At 34.0% G+C, this 14,761-nt stretch overlaps 1 long non-coding RNA gene across 2 annotated transcripts; it reads left to right on the top strand.

Moving 5' to 3' along the window:
* Window positions 1-362: 362 nt before the first annotated feature.
* On the top strand, window positions 363-6,609 carry LOC136064055 (uncharacterized). Of its 2 annotated transcripts, none has more exons than XR_010625704.1 (2): window positions 363-5,660; window positions 5,860-6,609. It is a non-coding gene; the product is annotated as an uncharacterized LOC136064055 (long non-coding RNA). The 2 variants fall into 2 exon arrangements; XR_010625703.1 differs by having other exon boundaries at window positions 5,851-6,609.
* The last annotated feature ends 8,152 nt before the right edge of the window (window positions 6,610-14,761 follow it).

Below are 14,761 nucleotides of genomic sequence, written 5' to 3'. Positions count from 1 at the left end.
TTGGTGATTGAACTAGTATCTAAGTGGGAGATTTGTTGGGTTTTGTGGAACTTAGTTTATTTTTGGCCCGTTTTGTAGTCCATTGTAATCCTGTGCACAGGATATAAAAGCCACTTTTGTGATTAGGGTTTTGTGACTGTTGTAGTGTTTTTAGAGAGAGAGAAAAACACTGTAGCCGCACTTTGTATTTTTTCCTGATAATAGAGAAATCTTTGCAACTCCGTGGACGTAGGCAAATTGCCGAACCACGTAAATATTGTTTTGTGCGTGTGATTGTTTTCTTTAACGTGTGTTTTCTCTTTCTTTTTTTTTTCTTTTTTTTTTTTTTTTTTGTTTCTCACAACTTGGAATTTTGGTCTTAGATGAATTGGGTAAGAAGCAGGAGATGGGCATTCTACACAGTGACAGTCAGAGTGCAATTTTTCTTGCTAAAAATTCGGCTTTTCATTCAAAGTCGAAACATATACAGACAAAATACCACTTTATCCGGTACCTTGTTGAAGATAAACTGGTAATACTTGAGAAGATATGTGGATCTAAGAACCCAGCAGACATGTTGACTAAGGGTGTCACTATTGAGAAGCTGAAGCTGTGTGCAGCTTCAGTTGGCCTTCTAGCTTGAGGACAGGAGGATGAGTTGCAGGGATGAGGGATTGCTTTTGGAGGATAGCGGTTGATGTTGGTGATTGAACTAGTCTCCAAGTGGGAGATTTGTTAGGCTTTGTGGAGCCTAGTTTATTTTTGGGCCCGTTTTGTAGCCCATTGTAACCCTGTAAGCAGGATATAAAAGCCGCTTTTATGATTAGGGTTTGTGATGACTATTGTTGTTGTGTTTTTAGAAAGAGAAAAAAAAAACACTGTAGCGGCACTTTATATTTTTTTCCCTGATAATAGTGAAATCCCTGCAACTCCGTGGACGTAGGCAAATTGCCGAACCACGTAAATACTGTCTTGTGCGTGTGATTATTTTTCTTTGGCGTGTGTTTTCTCTATTTTTTATTGTTTCTCACAGGTTGGAATTTTGGTTAAATTCCCAACATGTACTTCATCCATTCAAATAATGCAAATCATTCCAATTTCTTCATATCTCATTTTCCTCTTTTAACTTCTTCCTTTTTCTACATTACTGAATTGAGTTGAACTAAAAAGTTCTCATGCAGGAGGCCTTTGCCTGTGACCAGATAGTTTTTTGGTTTTCCTTCCTAGTTTTGAGATACTCATGAATACTTTCATTGAAAAAAAAAAAAAAAACTATAGTGAAATTAAACATTTGAAAGTACTTGTACACCAATTTGCGAAATTGTATGACTGCCTTAGGGATTTGACACTACCTTGGAGTCTTGATGCATGGAAATGTAGCAGTAAAGATATTCATAGGTCCATGTGGTTTACTTGAATCTATGCCTTATGCTTTCAGTTTCAAGGCTGTTTAGTCAAGAACCAAATTAGCATTTAGGGAAGCATGAATCTTGTGATAGAGAAAGAGATAAATGACAGTCAACTTGAGCAGCACAAATGGCACTGCATTCCTACTAAAGCTAAGAGCCATGTGACACCGTTTCATTAAATGAAAGAATGACTTAAGAGAACAATGCCATTTCAGTCTTGGATATTAATTAACTTACAACATGCGAGATCCAAGTGTACTAACTAATTCTAAGATTACTGTTTCAATCTCTAATAGTTTGTTAGATCTATAACTGACTCTAATCTTGCAAATGACTATATAAAAATGAATCTAACACAGAGTTTCTAAGCTAATACAATCATTAAGATATTTTCTTTTATATTTCTCTATTCCTTCGTTGAATCTCACATGGTAGCAGAGCCTTCAGAATTCTCTTTGGTGGTTGGAATCAACAATGCTAGGGAAGTTTGGAATACTTTGGAGCAACGACACTTCAACTTTGAGGGTTAATATCTTGAATATGAAGATTGAACTACAAAATATAAAAAAGGCACTGAAACTATCAATGGATTCTTACAGAGAATTAAAGCTGTAAGAGATCGATTACTAGCAGTTGGTGTTACAGTGGATAACTAAGAGTCAATCTGCATAGTCCTCAGAGACTTGCCTAAGGAGTATGCTCACTTTTCTTCTGCAATCAAGGCTCGATGTTAATCATTCATATGAAAAAACTCTGATTGAAAATGCCGAAGGAAATTTGCATTCTATGGCAATGTATGCCTCATCAAACCAGAAGCAGAATGTGAATCATTCACAGGCACAGATGTGTCTGAATTCAGGAGGAAATCGAGGTCGAGCAAGAAATTCACATAACCGTGGTAGAGGAAGGTTCATATAGGTAATGCCTCTCTTAGCACTAAATACCATAATTTCCAACTTAGAAATGTGTTACATGTGCCTAGTATTGCTTCTAATCTACTCTCAATTCACAAATTATGCTTGTGTAGCAATTGTCATTTTGATGCTATAATTTCCGGTGTTAGGATATTCAGTTGGGAGAATATTCTACGAGAATTTGAGTGAAAATGGAGTCTATCCAATCTACTCAAAACCCTAAGCATCAATTGCATCTTCATCACCTTCACATCTCAATACATGTCATGGTTCATCTACCCAATCAAAGAATCAGACTTTGTGTAAATTCTATAAATAGGTTTCTTTCCAAAAAGTGGGTGCCATGCCATCACAGACTAAAACACCCTAGTCATAAAGTTCTTGCTCTAGCAGTTCCTTTTCTTTCAAAATCATGTACTGCAAATAACTCTGATGTGCATTGTAGACACTACCTTTGCTAAATCTGATTTTTTAGTTTTCTAAACCTTTAGAATTAATCCACATTGAAGTATGTGGTCCAGCTCCAGTATAATTATCAATAGTTTTAAATACTATCTTGTACTTATTGATGATTTCACCAAGTTTACTTGGATTTTCTTGTTGAAATTGAAATCTAATTTCCTATTTACTTTCAAACATTTTACAGGAACCATTGAAAATCTTCTTAATCATATAATCAAAATTCTTAGATCTGAATTGTGGGGGTGAATTCACTTCTAATGCCTTTAATTATTTTTTTCTCTAATCATTGTATTACTCACCAATTATCATGCCCTCACACACCCCCAACAAAATGGAGTGGCTGAAAGGAAACATAGGCATCTTGTTGTGTGTGCTTTGACCATGCTTTCTCACTCAAAATTACCTACCACTTATTGGTTATATGCTATTTCTACTGTTGTGCATCTCATAAACTGACTACCCACTCCTTTACTCCATAATCTTTCACCTTGGGAGCTCCTCTTTAAGGCCAAACCAGATTTATTACACTTGAAAGTTTTTGGGTGTACTTGTTTTCCTCTTCTTAAGCCTTATAATGCCCATAAATTTCGACCTCACACTTCTCCTTGTGTATTTTTAGGTTACCCTCCCTACTCAAAAGGTTACAGATGTCTTGAACCTCACTCTCATAGAATTTATGTTACCAGGCATGTTTTGCTTAATCAACATGATTTTTCTGCATTAACACAAGTTTCATCCTCACAATTTAGTGCTCCTCCCTCAAATTCTTCCTCACCTACTCTTTGGCCTTTTATTGCACTCTTGTTGTCAATCAATTCTTCAGCCCTTTACTCAATCTAATTCCACTGCACAATCCTCTTTTACTCTACCTGTACTGAAACCTTCACCTTTACCCTCAGTTCCACTAGTTTCTGCAGAAACTAATTTCCAGCATGCATATCCTTCTCCACCAGCCACTTCTACACCAGATATTTCCCAACCAGAACCTTCTCATACTACATCCTTATCAGGCACAAACAAACATCCTATGGTAACTTCATTACTATACCACATAACCCCCCTCATATAAAATTGCAGCCCAATTCCCACACTGGTTTGCACTTGTGAATGAAGAATATGATGCCTATATAACATGGCCTAAGCAATTATCTTCTTGCATTCACGTGTTTTAGCATATATTTGCATAAAATTTAACTTTCTTAATATGGGGGACTGATAAAGAAAATAGAATTGATAAAATTTGACATATGATCAAATTAACTGGCCATTAAAGATATCCTCATATCAATTTGCAGTTCTAATCATAAGAACTTATAGCTTCAAATGGCTTGGGAAACAAACATAAATACACAAAATAGATTTAGTGCAATGCTTCATCCGCTAGAACATCTTTTAATCTCTTGCAACTTCGATAAGGCTTCTCTCATAGTTAAACGTTCTTTCGATGAATCAGCAGCACAAGACAATCCAACTCTCACCATAGAAGTCACGCACTCTTCACCTCTAAAAGCAATGTTGTTTTTGTTCTTGCTGCTGCTATCTTCACCAGAAGAATAATTAGTACTGCTGCTTTGCAAAAAAGATTCATTATCCTTGAAAAGCCTTGGATCAGCAATATCCAAGATTTTACTCTCATGCACTTTGGAGATGAACTTGTTTATGCTTAAACCTTCCTGGAAAATCCCATCTGTGCGCTTCTTGGCAATGATCATCTCAAGTAGCAGTATCCCAAAACTATAGACATCCCCACTTGTTGAAGCCTTTCCACCCAAGCCATACTTGATAACAGTATTTCAGGATATTAGGATCAAGTATTTCCAACCAGAAATGATAAAAGCTTGAGGAAAAAATGTAGAAACATAGGGTGTTAATTTTTAAATTTTTTTTACTAATATGTTCTTTGGGGTCGAATGTAGCAAGCGAGGTAGAGTAGAACATTGTTTGAACTGTGAATGTAATCACTAAATCTTTTTAAGTTTCATAAAGTAAGATCCACAACATACCTGGAGCAATATAACCAATTGAGCCTTTTAGTCCAATTGTGCTACTCCCATTCTGTGATGAATCATGGGAGAGAAACCTTGCTAACCCAAAATCTCCTACATGAGCAGTCATATCTTCATCTAAAAGCACATTTCCAGGTTTCAAGTTGCAATGGACTACAGGTGGATCAAAATCATGATGTAGGTGATCTAATGCTGAAGCTACATCAATGGCAATATTTAGTCTCTGGGTCAAGGTCAGAGTTGATCCACACTCAACATCCTCTGGGTACAACCACTTATCCAGGTTACCAATAGACATGAATTCCATAGCTAAAGCCTTGAATTCAGCTCCTGTGTGATCAATGCTGGAGCAAGAAGTGAAGACCTTAACAAGGTTCTGATGCTGGATGTTTCTGAGAGCTTCACATTCTGCATCGAAACTCTTGGAAGCTTTGCTTTGTGTCAAGTCAAGAACCTTCACCACAACTGTGGTGTGGATTCCACTTTCACCAGTACTGAAAACAGCTTTATAAACAGACCCAAAAGCTCCCCTCCTTATCAAATTTGTTGTGACAAACCCGTTTGTTGCAAGCTGGATTTCAGAGTAAGATAGCCTTGGCGGTAAACACTTCAGTTCAGATAATGAACTTTCATTGTTTATTGTCTTTCTCTTCTTTTTGGTGATCACTGCACATACCAAACCCAAAGCACACACAAGCACGATGAAAGAAGAGGTTTGAATAATGACTTTGAGCTCTAAATATGAATTTGATTTTGTTTTTGTCACACAAGTAGTGACTCTAAGCTTTTCTGCGGTCTCATGGTCAAATACGCGGAGCTGATTGTTTCCCTGGAGAGAATCCCAGCTGATGTTGGCAAAGACACCATTTTTTGGTACTTCTCCTTCCAAGGTATTGAAAGACAAATTTAACGTCTGTAAAGCATTAAGGTTCTCCAATTCTGTTGGGATTAGGCCAGAGAGATTGTTGGAAGAAAGATCCAAGCTCTCCAGTTCTGCTAGATTTTCCATTGACTTTGGTATTGAGCCAGTTATCCTGTTTCTTGCATTGTTAAGACGTTGCAAAATTGAGTATCTCTTAGTTATTGCAGGAATATTTCCAGATAGCTGGTTTCCAGAAATGTCCATGATTTCAAGCTGTCTCGAATGGCCAAATTCGTTGGGCAGAAAACCACTTAAACTGTTATTTGCCAACAGCAAAAAATTTTAGCCAAAGAGGAGTTGTTTGAAAGGTCTAGAGCTATGAGGGAAGTGAGGTTGGAGAGCTGAGGAGGAATAATACCAAAGAGCCCCAGACTGCTAAGGTGCAGTGATTGAACTTTTGTTGTATTGCTGGTGCAGTTGACCCCAAACCAAGTACAGTGAGAATAACTTATATTCCACCCAGACAGAGCATTCTGGGGATCAGATACAAAGGATTTGAAAGATAAGAGTACTTCTGTTTCAGTGCCAGAGTCAGTACGTACCCCCTACCTTTCTCACTCTATAGCAAGCGAAAATTTGAAAAAAGAGGATGAGAAGCATTAAGGAGAAATGAAAATGCCTCATTTTTTTTTTCAATGTATGTGTTAATTGTAGAATGCAGCAAATGAAGTATGCTGCAACCCCCAGTTCTAATGGTTTGAGAGATTATCATTGGTGACTGGACTATGGCTTTTTCCTCCTAATTGTACTGAACTTGAATTTGAAAAGATCAACCTACGTGCATTTCACTGCAGAAAGTTGATGGGACAATTCTTGACAGAGGTTTTATAGAAACAACCAAGTCATCATAAGTTTCCTTGACGCTGCATATCAAATTGATATTATCAATGAAGATATAGACAGATATAGCTTCTTTAGATTGGCACCAGGAAGACCATTCTTTATTAACGTGCATATAAAATTCGAATATGGATGCGATAGATATGAATCTATCATAGCACCCTGATAATTATTTTGTGTAAGAAAAATTTGATTCTTTTTTTTTTTTTTTGCCATACTTTATTTGGGAACAAGTTTTTTTACCAATGGAGTTAATTGGATTCATACTGTGGGTAGAAATTATATATTCATAAATAGGAAGAAATTTGTTATATGCGGTGGTTAATTTTTTTAATTTTTCTTAATTTTTTTTTTAATTAAAAAAATTCAATTAATGATTGAAAAATATTTTCTATTTTTTTTTCCTAAAAATTTTAACAAAAGTTGACGTAAAGGCCATAATTAAATAAATCAGAAATTTAGAGTACTGAAATGAACAAAAACAAAACTAAATGAAAGAAATGAAATCTAAAGAAACTTAAAGTGTCAGTTTTACATTTTAATTATTTTCTTTTAATTGAAATGGTGACACTTGACTTTCAAGTCACTATTTCACTTCAACAAGTCACAATTTAAGTTGGGAAAAAAAAAATCTATGTGCATGTTGACTGTAATAGGGCAGTGCAAAGTAATAAACGCTGCCCTTTCTTTTTTGTCGAAGAATAAAGTACGGCTTTAACTTGAAGCCTAAAAGCTTTGGAGCGTGTGGAGTGAGGATTGTGATGAGTGAAAGGTTTGATGAGGTCATGACAAAAAATTGACACTAAAAAGCACGGCTTAAAGTAAGAGGAATTTAGTAAAGCTCTAAAACCAGTTATATAATATCAAAATAAAAACAACGGCTAAAATTGAAAATATATTAACATTAAAGGTATTTATAAAAAAAAAAAATTTATTCACTGTATATTCAAAGATACTTGACCATGCAATTTAACAATTTTTCACATGGAATGTGAGATAAGTGATTAGTACTCTTTATGAAAAAAATAGCTTTTATTTTTTTCCATATCTAAAAATTATCTCTCACGTACTCAATTTCAGAGACTAAAACAGATTTATTATTTCAATGTTGGTTTACTTCTATAGGAGTACATAATTTGTTAAATCTCACGTAAAATTTAGATATTGCCCCTACTCACATCAAGCTTCGGCTCAATAGTAGAGCCACGTTGGGCCAAGGGGGCCATGGCCCCCCTAGCTTTTCAAATTTTTCATTAATAGTGGTAACAAAATCCTAATTAGTCTTTGAAATTATTTGTTCCCCCCTAAAATTTTGACAAAATTTTCAATACAGAATAATCCAATCCAAGTTCAATTTGATCTCTCTAAAGATGTGAACCTAAGTAAAAAGACATTGTTTTCTTAGAATGAGATTTTGAAATTTTACTATTTAGCTTGGCCCCTTAGATAAAATTATTGGCTCCGTCACTGAGGCTTGATTACATTATGACCAAGTCCACAAGAAACGGTAGCATAGTGAACAGAATTCTTATCAAAGCCACGTAGCCAAAAATGCCCACGAGGTTTGATAAATTTTAGAAGATACAGCCAAGTCATCATAAGTTTTCAACACGCTGCTAGATTATGCAGCTTGATCAATGAAGACAAACAGCTAGCTGTAGCTTCTTTCTGATTTAGCTTGGAAGACCATTCTTTGTATTATATATACATTATTGCATGAAGACTTCTCTGTGCTATAGGCCGGCCCATTTGGATTGAGGAGGGAGGGAAGGACAATGGAAATGAGTAGATTAAAGTTGGTTTGAAACAGAATGAAACTCTACAAATGGATTAATTCATATGGCAATAAAATTTTGAAATGGCATGATACCTTAAGATTTTAAATCACAAGATACATATCCAAGCAGATTAATTCATACTGGGTTGATGTATGATTCTATATAAATAAATAAATAAATATATATATATATATATATAGTCTCACACAATCAAAATACACTCACAATCAAGGTTTAAATATTCCCTACTGTCAATGGATCGAAAATTATTTTACAATTTGGAAAGAGATAATGATAAATAATTAAAAAAAATAATACCTTGCTTCAGATATAATACCTTCACATCAAATTTTGAAATTTTGTTTTTTTTTTTTTTTTTTGGAAGTGTGTGCACCCTCTCAGTGTTGGTGGCCAAATTGGCAGGAGGATCTCTCTCTCTCTCTCTGAACAATATCTTCACTCTTCTTCACTCTTCACTATTTAAACTTAGAAGACTCAATTAAACTTAGAGGTTTGGAACAGACCAATTGAATCTTTTGCAATAACAAATCATTTGTTGACATCTACATTGACATTGTCACTTTTTTTCATTGTGGTACCACTAAAGTACTTCTCAATCAAAAGTTGATTGTATGTTTTAGATGATCTTGCTGATATGTTTAAGTTAACCATTATCGTATCAAACAGTGTTTTAACATGTCTTCAAATATATTTTTATTTTCAAGTTTATTTATCAATATAAGCAAAATATCTCCAGTACCATCTTCATAATATTTTTCATACTTTCCTTTTGCTGCAACATTAACTTTTTAAGTGGTGGAGTTGGAATGTCAATATCACTAATATACTCAACCTCGTATTTGAAGAGTATGTCATGGATATAACATAACATTTCCAAAGAAAATATTAGCTCCATTTAATTATTAAAATTTTACTTAATTATTGACTTCTAGTTTGTGGTATTAGGTATTAATTATGACCAACACCATAAAAACTTGAAACTAAAAATTTTATTCTAGAAGTGGAAGAATATAAATTGCATACGTACGTACATAACATGCATGTGTGCAAGCTTGAGTAGAAGTACGTAGAACCCATTGTGCCGTTGCCCGCACTCCCGAAAACAATCGATAGTTTGTCTTTAATTGCTTTTTGACACAAAGTTGTACAACGAAAGTAATATATTCGGTCTTTTCCTTTTGTCGTAGAATTTAAAGTAAGACTTTTAAAGAGCCCTAGCTACTCCATTACAAAAAATGAACCCGCGTTAGGGCTATTATGACAAAAGTCTTTTAAGCGAGTGAAGGGTTGGAGCTAGGCTAGTACTATGATAAGTCTTTCAAGCGAATGAAGGGCCGGTGATCATGTCAATGAAAAAAAAAAATGACACTAAGGGCCCGTTTGGATACAGCTGAAAACTGAAAACTGAAACTGAAAATTGAAAAATACTGTAGCAAAATAATTTTTAAATGTGTGAATAGTACCGTGGGACCAATTTTTAATGAAAAAGTTGTTAAAAAGTGAAAATTGTGGGTCCGTGAACAGTAAAAGTTGGTGGAAAAGTCACATGTTGCGGCTACTGTTCAATGAACAGTAGCCGCAATAGTGTTGCTACAGTAACACTGTCTCTGAAAAGTTGGGGACGCGTGAAAAAAAAAAAGGCTGAAAACGTGCAACGCGAACGCCAACGCACACCCCAAACGGTCTCTAAAAGTCAAGGAAGACGATTTTGTACCGTACCGCCTAGAATACCTGTATATTTCATTCCGGTGCATACACCGGTACAAAAACGTTAGTGTTTTGTACCGGTTTAAATAATTAGACTTAAAAAACATTTAGGAGGGTAAAAGTGTTCAAATTTTTATTTTAGGGGGTCAAAAAAATAAGATATTAAAAAAAATTATATATAATTTTTTTTGCCAGCTCAAGGGATTTAAATGAAGCCCCTTGTATGTAATGAATATGGCCACCTTTGGTTGTGAAAATGTTGTGATATTTTGTTATATTCTTAGACTTTCTCCTACTCATTATATGGATCCATCACTTTTTATTGACCACTTACATTCACTACACGTTATAGTGAATTGTGAAATTGTGTGTGAAAATTAGTATGCTCGTAATATTGTTAAAAGTTTTGAGTCATAAGTAACTTGAAGATCCCAAATTTCAAAAGTTTAACTTAAGTGAATTAAGGACTTGCTCAAGCGATCATATAAGTTAAATAGAATGTTTGCTCAACGCTTGCTCAAGTGACATTGTTAGAAATAGTAAAGGTTTTGAGTCATGATTATTTGTAATTGTTCCTTCATAGTAGATTTTCTATTGGACTATTTGTGTCCTTGGAGTCGTTTAAATGTTTGAAGAGGTTTTTCATCAGTTTTTTACTGTGTTACCAATTTTTCCTATGTTATAATTTTTATATTTCTTGTTTGATGATTTGCCATACACTAAATTGTAGTAAATAACAATTATTTGTGTGGATCACATTTTTTTTTTTTTTTTTTTGAGAAAGGTGTGGATCAATTAATTGAGATAAATCAATAATTTTTTAAATATAATTTTATAGTTGGGGATGAGAGATTTAAATCCCCTAAACATCTCTATTGGAACATCAGAAATCCAAATTGGCTACAAGGCTCTTGGCTAGATAAATCATTACTTAATTAAAAATTTGTTTGGAACATCTCTCTAAAGATGTGAACCTAAGTAAAAAAACATCATTTTCTTAGAATGAGATTTTGAAATTTTACTATTTAGCTTGGCCCCTTAGATAAAATTATTGGCTCCGTCACTGAAGCTTGATTACATTATGACCAAGTCCACAAGAAACGGTAGCATAGTGAACAGAATTCTTATCAAAGCCATGTAGCCAAAAATGCCCACAAGGTTTGATAAATTTTAGAAGATACAGCCAAGTCATCATAAGTTTCCAACACCCTGCTGGATTATGCAGCTTGATCAATGAAGACAAACAGTTAGCTGTAGCTTCTTTCTGATTTAGCTTGGAAGACCATTCTTTATATTCTATATACATTATTGCATGAAGACTTCTCTGTACTATAGGCCCGGCCCGTTTGGATTGAGGAGGGAGGGAAGGACAATGGAAATGAGTAGATTAAAGTTGGTTCGAAACAGAATGAAACTCTACAAATCGATTAATTCATATGGCAATAAAATTTTGAAATGGCATGATACCTTAAGATTTTAAATCACAAGATATATATCCAAGCAGATTAATTCATACTGGGTTGATGTATGATTCTATATAAATAAATATATATATATATATATATATAGTCTCACACAATCAAAATGCACTCACAATCAAGGTTTAAATATTCCCTATTGTCAATGGATCGAAAATTATTTTACAATTTGGAAAGAAATAAGGATAAATAATTAAAAAAAATAATCCCTTGCTTCAGATATAATACCTTCGCATCAAATTTTGAAAAAAAAAAAAAAAAAAAAAAAAAAAAAAAAAAAAAAAAAAGGAAGTGTGTGCACCCTCTCAGTGTTTGTGGACAAATTGGCAGGAGGGTCTCTCTATCTCTCTCTGAACAATATCTTCACTCTTCACTATTTAAACTTAGAAGACTCAATTAAACTTAGAGGTTTGGAACAGACCAATTGAATCTTTTGCAGTAACAAATCATTTGTTGACATCTAAAATGACATTGTCACTTTTTTTCATTGTGGTACCACTAAAGTACTTCTCAATCAAAAGTTGATTGTATGTTTTAGATGATCTTGCTTATATGTTTAAGTTAACCATTATCGTATCAAACAGTGTTTTAACATGTCTTCAAATATATTTTTATTTTCAAGTTTATTTATCAATATAAGCAAAATATCTCCAATATCATCTTCATAATATTTTTCATACTTTCCTTTTGCCGCAACATTAACTTTTTAAGTGGTGGAGTTGGAATGTCAATATCACTAATATACTCAACCTCGTATTTGAAGAGTATGTCATGGATATAACGGACAAAATTGGGAAATGCCCCATTTGAGCAAAAAAACCAGCATTATGCCCTGTTTTCCAAACTAAATAGGGAAATGTCCCTCTTTTATAACTCGATTTTCTCAAAATCAAGTTATAAAAAAAAAAAATTTGGAGCCCTATAGAGGCGTTTTTAAGGACCTATAGTGACATTTTCAGGACCTATAGTGACGTTTTGTAACTCAACTTCCATAAAATCGAGTTATTGGCAATTTTTTTAATTCTTTTTACTTATAACTCGATTTCATAGAAATTGAGTTAAAAAACGCCACTATAGGTCCTAAAAACTTCACTATAGGGTTCTAAAAAACGCCGTTATAGGACTTAAATCGATTTTGAGAAACTCGATTTTCAAAAGAGGGGCATTTTTCTATTTAGTTTGGAAAAGAGGGTATAATGCTGATTTTTTTGCTCAAACGGGGCATTTCTCAATTTTGTCCTGGATATAACATAACATTTCCAAAGAAAAAATTAGCTCCATTTAATTATTAAAATTTTACTTAATTATTGACTTGTAGTTTGTGGTATTAGGTATTAATTATGACCAACACCATAAAAACTTGAAACTAAAAATGTTATTCTAGAAGTGGAAGAATATAAATTGCATACGTACGTACGTAACATGCATGTGTGCAAGCTTGAGTAGAAGTACGTAGAACCCATTGTGCCGTTGCCCGCACTCCCGAAAACAATGGATAGTTTGTCTTTAATTGCTTTTTGACGCAAAGTTGTACAACGAAACTAATATATTCGGTCTTTCCCTTTTGTCGTAGAATTTAAAGTAAGACTTTCAAAGAGCCCTAGCTACTCCATTACAAAAAGTGAACCCGTGTTAGGGTTATTATGACAAAATTCTTTTAAGTGAGTGAAGGGTTGGAGCTAGGCTAGTACTATGACAAGTCTTTCAAGCAAATGAAGCAGGGCGGCTCTACGTTGTAGTCAGGGGGAATGAACCCCCTGACCCGAATTTTTTTTATTTTATTATATATATATATATAATATTTTTATTAAAAATTGTTTTGAACCCCTGACAATACAAATTTGCACACCCTCACCTTCAAAGCTGACCCTTTTTATTTAAAGCCCAGCTTAAACTCTGAAAAAAAGAAAAAGAAAAAGAAAATAAGTCCAATAGAAAATTTCGGTCTTTAATTTCAAAAATACAAAGCCCATGAATAAAATTTTGAAAAATCATAAAAATAAGGCCAAATAAAACCTAGTAGTTGCCGCTGCGTAGCCTCAAAAACTCCCACTATCCTTCTTCACTCTCCAAACCCAAAGGAAAAAGGTTGCCTATGCTTTACACACAAAATCTGTCATGCTTAGCCCCACGATTTGCTGCCGCTACCACTTAATTGCCGCTTGATATGCCGCTTGGATCTGGTTTTGACAATCTATGTTCTTAATCGCCGCCTCCATATCTCTCACTCTCGCTGTGAGTGTGTTTTTGCTTTGTCTTTATCTCTATTCATGTGTCTTCTTCGAAGCTCCACCTTTTAATCACATGTTTGATGTCTTGCCATATGGTGCATATGGGTTATAGTGTTTTGTATTTTTTAACTGAGTTTTGAGCCATATACGTGTCTGATTATGTAGTCACTGTTACTGTAGTTTCTATGAATCTATGTGTAGTCATAATTGAGTTTGTCTTTTGCACTTTGACTATTTGACTGACTTGTGAGTAGTTGTTGGCAATGTGGGTGGGTTAATACATTAATACTAAAGGACAATAAAAATATAAAATATTTAAGGAATTGTAAACTTATAAATTAAAAAATTGCAAAAAATCAATTAACAATAATAATTAATATGTTTATTACATTAGAAAAAAAAATGTCAAATGATCTTATAGTTTATTTTTTATTTTTTCGCTAGAACTATGGACAAATTTGTAATAAATAAGCTTCGTAGGCTACAAGATTCATCTCTTATTCAAGATTTATCTTCTACTCAAGTTTCTTATTGACCCCTCTAGACAAAAATTTTGGAGCCACCCTTGGAATGAAGGGCCGGTGATCATGTCAGTTAAAAAAAATGACACTAAAAGCCAAGGAAGACGATTTTGCACCGTACCGGCCGGTATATCGGTATATTTCATACCGGTGAATACACCGGTACAGAAATGTTGGTGTTTCATATTGGTTTAAATAATTAGACTTAAAAAATTTTTAGGAGGGTTAAGGTATTCAAATTTTTATTTTAGGGGGTCAAAAAAATAAGATATTAAAAAAATTATATATAATTTTTTTTTGCCAGCTCAAGGGATTTAAATGAAGTCCCTTGTAATAAATATGGCGCCACCTTTGGTTGTGAAAATGTTGTGATATTTTGTTATGTCCTTAGACTTTCTCCCACTCATTATATGGATCTATCACTTTTTATTGACCACTTACATTCACTAAAAGTTAGTGAATTGTGAAATTGTATGTGAAAATGAGTATGTTC

This window comes from Quercus suber, unplaced genomic scaffold (assembly GCF_002906115.3).
Source record: "Quercus suber isolate HL8 unplaced genomic scaffold, Cork oak 2.0 scaffold_616, whole genome shotgun sequence".
NCBI lineage: Eukaryota > Viridiplantae > Streptophyta > Magnoliopsida > Fagales > Fagaceae > Quercus > Quercus suber.
The sequence above is the reverse complement of the archived record's forward strand: the minus strand, read 5'-3'. Positions and strand labels throughout refer to the sequence as shown.